Below are 9,526 nucleotides of genomic sequence, written 5' to 3'. Positions count from 1 at the left end.
TTGTTGGTGTGGACCTTTCGGGCTTATCTTGCTTGCAACTCTCTGCACATCTGAACTTATGTGCTTTTTTTTTTTTTTACCCTTGATTATTGTTTTCATGTCTGTGTGTGGGGTTGACCTTTCAGCTTGGTGGCTGTGAGGATTGGCCATGAGTACTGTGTATAAGCTCTTGTGTGAGGCTGACACCATGAAGATGAATTTACCCCATCAGGGTCTGGTGCATGCCAAGACCTTCCATTATGTGTTCTCCTTGTAGAGCTAATCAGGTAGTGCTCTGTTTTGGTGTGTGTTGGTTCTGTGGCCTTTTGGCAGAAACTCTCATGCAGGAAAATGCCAGCCACTGTCTCTGACTGGCCTGGGGCTACCTATTAGGAGCTATAAAGCTATCAACAGTTGGTAGCTGCTTTTATTACACCTTGATGTATGTTTGAGGGGCCAAGCTGCAAGCTGAGGTCATCTTGGGGACTGGTGCCAGGTTTGTGGAAGTTTAGGGAAAGCTCCAAGGCACCCCAACCCCCGTGTGTACTGTCAGCTTTTCCAGAAGACTCAGTCAGTGAAGTCTGAGTCAGTGAAGTCTACTGCCTAGGGCAGTAGACAATTTTCATGGCAAAGGGTCTCAGAAAGTCAGCAGGGTGGGAAGAATAGTGTTCACTAGGTTAATACAGATTCAAACTCAGTAATAGCACCGAATCTGAGGTCACTCAGCTGAAGATTCAGGGTTCACTGTGGCCAGCCATCATTAGTTTGCAGCCTGTAGACCTTGGTTGCAGGGAAGAGTCTCATGGAGTTGACAGAGTAGAGCTGATAGAGTTTACCAGGCTAGTGACTTTTCCAGCTCCAGCTGCCTTCTTGTCCACTGCTTTGATGACAACCACAGGAAATGTTTGTCTCATTTCATTAACAGCAAAACAGCCCAGAGGAGGGTAGTCAAAGAAGCTCTCAAGACTCATGGCTTGCTGGAAACCATATTGACAATGGTAGCATCACCAGATTTCAAAAACTTAGGGCCATCTTCTAGCTTTTTTCCTGAACGATGATCAATTTTCTCCTTCAGCTCAGCAAATTTTCAGGCAATGTGAGCTGTGCGATAATCCAGCACAGATGCATATCCAACACTGATATGGCATGGATGGTTCAAGATAATCACCTGAGTTGTGAAGCCAGCTGCTTCCATTGGTGGGTCACTTTTCCTGTCACCAGTCACATTGCCATAGCGAACATCTTTGACAGACACTTTCTTGACATTGAAGCCCACACTGTCCCCAGGAAGAGCTTCATTCTAAGCTTCATGGTGCAGTTTAACAGACTTTACTGCAGTTGTAAGATTAACTGGAGCAAAGGTGACCACCATGCTAGATTTGAAAGCAGCAGTCTCTACTTAGCCCACAGGAAAAATATCAATACCATCAATTTTGTAGGCATCCTAGCAGGGCAGATGCACAGGTTTGTCAGTTGAACAAGTTGATGGTAAGATTCAGAGTTTCAAAGAGTGTGGTTCCACTGGCATTGCCATCTTTGTGGGTGACTTTCCATCCCTTGAACCAAGGCATATTAGCACTTAGCTCCAGCATGTCGCCACCATTCCAACCAGAAACTGGCAAAAATGCTACTGTGTCAGGGTTGTAGCCAATTATCTTTATGTTTAACAGTTTCCTCATAGCTCTTCTGGATGTAGGGCAGCTCAGTGGAATTTACTTTGTTAACACCAACAATCAGTTGTTTCACACCCAGTGTGTAAGCAAAGAGGACATGTTCACAGGTCTGCTAATTCTTGGAGATGCCTACTTCAAATTCACCAACACCAGCAGCAATGATAAGGACAGCACAGTCAGCCAAAGATGTGCCTGTCATCATGTTTTTGATAAAGTCTCTGTCTTGGGACATCAATGACCATCACATAATACTTGCTTGTATTGGATTTTCACAGGGAGATATCAGTGGTGATACCACACTCACATTCAACTCTCAGTTTATCCAAGACCCAGGAATACTTGAAGGAGCCCTTCCCCATTTCGGTAGGCTCCTTCTCAAATTTTTTGATGGTTCTTTTGTTGATCCCACCACATTTGTAGATCAGATAGATGGCTAGTAGTGGTAGACTTGCCAGAATCTACCTGTCTAATGATGACGATGTTGATATGCATCTTTTCCTTTCTTGTTTTGCATTTGATTTAGTGGTGGTGTTCATGACATCCGAGTTCTGGTGGTAAACCCATTGCAAAAAGGCAGGCTCCACTTCTGACATTCTCCATTAACCTTGCTAACAGTGCTGACCCAAACTTGAAGTTTCCCTGAGGAAATCACCAAAGTGGCACCCCTCCAAATTGGTTACTATGCTGACACACTTGATGAGTGACTTCAATCAACACCAGTACACATCAGTGTCTGCAACAGTCCAGACTGAGCCTTGCAGATGCCACACCAAAAGCCTGCCTTGCAAACGAGCAACAATTGTGCCCAAACCTCACAGTCAAGGGAGTCAGGGACTAGCCTTGCCTGCCAGTGTTTCCATGGCAGTTGTGGCCCAACCACAACAGAAGGCCACACTAGTCCACACAAGGAACACATCTGGAGCATCTGGCTCTGATGACTTTGGCAATTCCATCCCTGGGCCCCACAGGACGCCTTCAAAATAAGGCCACTATTTTAAGACCAGGAGATCTAACTGATCTACCTAACACTTAGAAACAAACAGGTAAAAAAGGAAACAAAAGAATATGTTAGAAAAAAATTAAAAAGCCCAGAAAAAGAACTAAATGAAACAGAAGTAAGGTGTTTCATTACTATTACTTAAAGAGTTTAAAGTAATAGTCACAAAGATGCTCATTAAACTCTGCAGACAAGTGGATAAACTCAGCAAGAACTTCAACAAAGAGATAAAAATTGTAAAAAAGAACCTATCAGAATTGAAAAATATAACAACTGAAATTTTAAAAAAAAACATGAGAAGGAATCAATATCAGAGCATATGATGCAAAAGAATCATAGTGCTTCTGATCAGCCCTCAGGAAGACAGGAGAGTGGAAATCACCCAATTAGGTGATTTAAAAAAAAAAACAAACAATGAATGAGGATAGCATAAGGGAAATCTGGGACATCATTAAGTGTTCTACCATTCACATCATAGGGGTGCCACAGGAAAAAGACAGAGAAAAGGATGGAAAATCTTTTTGAAGAAATAATGTTTGAAAACGTTTCCAACCTGAAGAAGGAAACACACATCCAAGTCCAGAAAGCACAGAGCAAAATGAACCCATAGAGATTCATACCAAGATACATCATAATTAAAATGTTGTATCAGAAATAAATATAAATAAATAAATAAATAAATAAATAAACTAGTTACATACAAGGGAATGCCCATAAGATTATAAACTGATTTTTCGACAGAAACCACGAAGTCTAGAGGAGATTGGAATGATATATTTAACATAACAAAAGGAAAAACCTACCACCAAGAATACTCTACCTGGCAAGGTTGTCACTCAGAATTTAAGGAGAGATAATTTCCCAGACAAGTAAAAACTAAAGGAGTTCATCACTGCTAAACTGGCATTGCAAGAATATAAAAGGGATTTTTTTAAGTGGAAAAGAAAAGGTCAAAACTAGAAATAAAATACATGAAAGAAAAAAAAATCTCACTAGTAAAGGCAAACACAGTAAAGGTAGTAGACCAACTACTTATATAGCTAGTATGAAAATGGCAATAAGTACATGCCTATTAATAAATACCTTAAAGTCAGTTACTCGCAGGGCTGGAGGAGGGGGCCCATCTCCCACTGGGACTATAGGGTCAGTGGTCGCAGGCTTCTATTTGTCCTTTGCAGTGGTCACTTTTGCTGTCTGTCTCCTTGCCTTCAAGCCCAGGGCTGCAGGGGCCGGAGCGAGCATGCCTCCTGTGGCCATGGCAGCCCCAAATGGAAATGGCCTGTACAATATATAAATCTTGGTAGACAGTATGTCTTCAGGCTGTGAAGCTGGCAGTCTCCACAGCTTTCTGAGCCAAGAGCATTTGTTTTCAGTGTGGCATCCAGCCTGCAGTCTGCATCATGCCAGTTTTGTCAACAGGATCTGGTAGGACACAGTGATAGATAGATTCAACTTATTGAAGATATTGAATATATATCACTGAGATATGCCACTAAAAGTGTCGCTCAAAATAACAGAAATGGAAGATGGCATCACATTAAGTGGAAGCTGCACTGACAACTTCCCAGGACCAAACTGGACTTACAATTAAAATATAGAAAATTCATCCTGAATAATTAACTGAAGACTAGATGGAGAGGACTCTCATAACCAAGGATTAAAGAGAAGGCCACATGGAGACTGGTAGGCAGTGCAAAGGTGCAAGAGGGCTGGTTAGGCTTCCACAGGCAGCAACTGAAATACTGTAGGGATATCATAGCTGGGGGTGGGGTTCCCCCTGAGAACTCTGGAGCCTAAACTCCAAACAGTGCTCCTCAGCCCAGAGCACCAAAACTGGGAAAGGGGCCCACATAACATCTGACTGGGAAAAGAACTGGGAGTTCTGTCCAGCAGGGACAGATGGCTAGAAATGCAGACACTCCCTTAAAGAGCAACCACACTAAATTTTAATTTTGTTTGCATCCATTTACTTTGGGCTCCCGCAGTGGGAGGGCAGTGTGGACTAGAGTTACATGTGGAGATTCTGGGGTTGGTGGCTCAGCACGGAGAGAGCAGACAGGACAGACACTGGGAACCCTGTGCTGAATCACTCTTCCATGCTGCAGAAGCCACCTTTTTCAGGCAGAACTTTCCCATCAATGCAGCTTTTGCCTTGGTAGGGGTGGAGTAATAAGTTGCCCCACCTGTTGGAAACCCTCTAGCCCCACCCTGTGGAGTTTACACCATGTTGAGATCTACAGCCTGAGTCTTATTAAGTGATTGAGACAGAGGAGGATTTCTGGGTTCTTTGTCTTTACCTGACCAGCTCCTGGGCCCAGGGCTAGTAAAAACAGACCTTGGTGCACAGGTTGGTCTTCTTTCCCACGTCACACAATTTAGTCACTCTCTGGATCTCTACCAAAAGTCTCTCCAGAAAATGTATGGCCCCTTAAAGTTGCTGCTGGGTGTATTTGCAGGACTGTAGTATGGCAGGGTGGCCCCTCCAGCAGTCCAATGGAATGAACTGCCCAGGCTTGTGCTCTAACGTTAGGAATGCTCTTTCCCTGGGAGTATGGAGTTTGAGTCTCCCAGGCAGACTGAATCACCACTGATTCTCACCTCTAGATGCTACTGGGACTCATATTTCCATCTCTATTGCTTTGATTGTTGATCCCTGCCTAGGGTTGAGATCCCACACTCCTAGCGGGAGGGGGTTGCAATTTCCTTCTGGGTTCTCAGCTGCTTCCACATACACATGAGAGAGCTATCCCTTTCTTTGTCTCTGCCCTTCTTATCTGTTTCTATGTGGCTTCTTTTGTATTCTTTGGTTATAATATTTCAGATCAGCTAGCCTTCAATTGGTTTTTCAGGTTGATTGTTCCATAATTTAGCTGGGGCTGGGAGAAGTAGGCACAGCTTCCAGCTACCCTGCAACCATCTTGGAATCTCTTCCTTTTAATTTTGTATTAGTTTGGGCACAGTGTATTTTTTTTTGAGATTTTTTTCTCATTTTATTTAAGTTATAAAATGTATTAATCAATAATTAGTCATAAAATGTACCATTGTACTTCTATTGCCTGAGGTATCTATCACCATTCTCCAACTTTCATTCCTAAATTAGTAAATTCTAATTTGCCTACCTAGGAGTTTATCAGTCTTATTCTTTTCCCATTAATCCATTCTTAGTTTTATTAATTTTATTTATTATTCATCTATTATTAATATCTCTATTATTCATCTATTTCTTTATTCTTATTCTTACCTTTCTATTTCCTTTTTTTCTGTGTATTCAGCATTTGTTTTTGCATATCTGCACTTAAAGCTATGCATGTATCTCAAAGTACTGTTTTTATTTTATCTTGCAAAATTTGAATTATATTTTTTAAATATCTAGTTTATTCTCTGGCTTTCTTATTGTTTTACAAATTATTCAGGAGTAAGTTGTTTTATTTTCAAGTATTTGATGTTTTCTTAGTTATAAAATTATTGATTTCTAAATTTATTTCATAGTGTTCAGAGAATATAATCTGTTCGTTTTCAACCTCATAAATTTATACATGTTTTATGGCTCAGCATATGGGCTTTTTTGGTGACTACACTGTGCTTTTGGGAAAAAAATTCTTTCTGTAGTTCTAGAATATATTTACAGTTGTTTAGTATCAATCTAGGCAGTCTTAGATCATTTCTGTGTTACTGTATATTTTGTTTATTTTTCATTTAACTGCTGACAATAGGATGCTGAAATCAACAATAATTGTAAAATAGACTCAATTAAATCCCTTATACCTATAACTTTGATGTGTTATAAAGGTAATTTTTTAAGCAATAGCTTTATGGTTTTATGTTTTCCTGACTAATACATTGCTTTGTCATTATAAACTGTTTCTTATTTGTTATCATCATTACTTTGTCTTATAGTTTATTTTATCTAATATCAGTAGAGACAACCCTTATGTAGACAAAGCTTATTGTCCTATTTGTGTTACATACACTTGCATCAATTTACTTTCAACCTCTCTGTGCATTTATATCTAAAGTTCATTTATTTAGAAACCATATTGAGTAGTTTTTGTTTTAATTCATTATGCCAAGTTCTACCTTTCAGATCTTGTGTTTATCTTATTAACATTTGATGTAATTGTCAATAAAAGTTGGATTATTTTCTATCATTTAATTATTGATTTCCTTTGTATCTCTTCTCTTTTTTTTTAATATCTTTTTATTGATTTCAGAGAGAGGGAAGGAGAGGGAGAGAGAGAGAGAGAAATGTCAATGATGAGAGAGTCATTGATCAAGCCCACAACCCGGGCATGTGCCCTGACTGGGAATCGAACCCCGATCGCCTGGATCCTAGGTCAATGCTCAACCACTGAGCCATGGCCGGCCGGGCTCTTCACTTTTTTATTTCAACTATTTATAAAATACATTGTTAATTTTTCTTGCCAAGTTCCTTAGTTTTTTTAAGTCCCTCCTCTAGCTTACTGACTTAAATAACTTATTTAGATAATTTGTTTTCAATTTTTAATTATTTTTGCAAGTATTTAACTTAGAGTTTAAATAAAGGAGCATTCAGAAAAACATATTATTTTAGTAATTACACTGGAAACCATCCTGGGCTATATCCCAGGCACTTGCTAAATTACAGAGCAATCATGTCTAGTACTGAGATTTTATGAAGAATTAAAAGGAATTTGTCAAAATTAGGCACAAAACAGTTAGATTAAAATAATAAAATTAAAAATTCAGCATATGATCCTCTGGGTACAAAGAGAAGCAGCAATAATTAATTGTAGGTACAATATTTTAAGTATTACTTTTCATGCTATTTTACAGAATATGTCCACAAAAGCCACTGGTTGGCCCTAGTTTTAATTGTCTGTCCTATATGATTTCTTTTTTCCTGTCTCCCTTTTTTGTCTCAGCTCTTACATCATTTAAATACTCAGTGATTAGTGCCATCATCAACTCCTTTTCTTCCAACATGCTGATTAAATTTTGAATACGCTGTTCACAGCTGCATGATTATTGATAAAATTTTTTAAATGAGGAAAGATTTATTTTAGTACTGTGCAACTACTAAACACTTTAGTTTTACGTGTTTCCTTAGAAAATTAACTGCCCCAAATATTTTTCCACAGCATTCACATTTCTTCTACCAGCAATATGTTTAACATTCTAAAACTCACCTAAATAATATCTTCCCTAAATATTTTACTTTTCAAGTTAAAAATAGTATAGATACCTCTGCTGGATTATACAAGCTTTTTAACAAGAACAGATTTTTGTCAGCAATACAACAGAATGATTTTTTATCTTTTAATATGTTAAATGGTATATGAATATTCCCTAAGGAATTATTATTACTACCTTATTAATTTGTGAGTTTTTAAAATCATATAGAGATTATTTTATAATCTGAGTAATTCTAAGAAATAAGCTAGGGAAGGTATTATTTATAATTTATGTATGAATAAAATATGACAAACAATAGAATGAACAAGTCATTGAATGAAAATAAAGACAAATTCTAATTTCTTGAATCTTATAAAGCCCATCATTATTAATAGGTTATTAAGCATTGACTGCTTTTAAAAATAAACCTTATAGTGTTTAAAGTTTGGAGGCAGTTAACCAAAAAGAACAGAAGACAGTGTTAAATAAATTGGGAATTCATAAATCCTTGGATTTCACTATCACCAACATTTTAACCTTGTTGAAATATTTTTTCTTTTAATTCAACCTAGTAACTCATAATGATATATTATGTTGCTATTATTTATTAATTTAAAATTGCATTTAGACATTACTTGAATTTTGCTGTGACCTATTATAGAAAACTCACAAAAGTATAGAAGATTGTAATAAAAACAGCCTGGTATTAGTACAACACCAGGTATATAGATCAATGGAACAGAACAGAGATCCCAGAAATAGACCCAAGCCATTATGGCCAGTTAATATTTGACAAAGGAAGCAAGAGCACACAATGGAGTAAAAACAGCTTCTTTAATAAATGTGCTGGGAAAATTGGACAGTTACATGCAAGGAAATGAAACTAGACCACCAAATTTCACCATACAAAAAAATAAACACAAAATGGATAAAAGACTTAAAATGTAAGTCACAAAACAATAAAAATACTAGAATAAAAAATAGGCAGTAAAGTCACAGACATCTCATGTAGTGGAATTTTCACTGATACATTTCCTAGGGCAAGAGATACAAAAGAAAACAATAAACATATGGGACTACACCAAACTAAAAAGCTTCTGCACAATAAAAGAAAACAGCTTCAAAATACAAAGGAAGCCCACAGTCTGGGAAAACATATTTGCGAAGGATGTATCTGATAAGGGGCTAATTTCCAAAGTGTACAAAGAACTGATACTACTGAGCAGGAGGAAGACAAACAATCCAATTAAAAAATGGGCAAAGGACATGAATAGACACTTCTCCAAAAAGGACATACAGATGGCCAAGAGACATATGAAAAAATGCTCAACATTGTTAATTATCAGAAAGATGCAAATTAAAACCACAATGAGGTATCACTTCACACCTGTCAGAATGGCTACCATCAACAAATCAACAAGTGACATGTGCTGGTGAGGATGTGGAAAAAGGAAAACCCTAGTACACTGCTGGTGGGAATGCAGACTGGTGAAAACAGTATGGAGATTCCTCAGAAAATTAAAAATGGAGCTGCCTTTTGACCCAGTGATTCCACTTCTAGGAATAAATTCTGAGAATCCTGAAACACTAATCAGAAAGAAATATACACCCTTATGTTGATAGCAGCACAATTTACAATAGCTAAGATCTGGAAGCAGCCCAAGTGCCCATCAGTAGATGAGTGGATAAAAAAACAGTGGGACATTTACACCATGGAATACTATGC

General features: G+C 38.0%; 1 pseudogene across 1 annotated transcript; it reads right to left on the bottom strand.

Annotated features, from left to right (window-relative positions):
* Nucleotides 1-779: 779 nt before the first annotated feature.
* LOC308552466 (elongation factor 1-alpha 1 pseudogene) lies at nucleotides 780-7,611 on the bottom strand (annotated as a pseudogene). Its single transcript has 2 exons — nucleotides 7,558-7,611; nucleotides 780-2,150 (listed from the first exon to the last, which is right to left on the bottom strand). The product of its transcript is annotated as an elongation factor 1-alpha 1 pseudogene (transcript).
* Between the last annotated feature and the right edge of the window lie 1,915 nt (nucleotides 7,612-9,526).

This window comes from Miniopterus schreibersii (assembly GCF_964146895.1).
Source record: "Miniopterus schreibersii genome assembly, chromosome: 2".
Taxonomy (NCBI): Eukaryota; Metazoa; Chordata; class Mammalia; order Chiroptera; family Miniopteridae; genus Miniopterus; species Miniopterus schreibersii.
The sequence above is the reverse complement of the archived record's forward strand: the minus strand, read 5'-3'. Positions and strand labels throughout refer to the sequence as shown.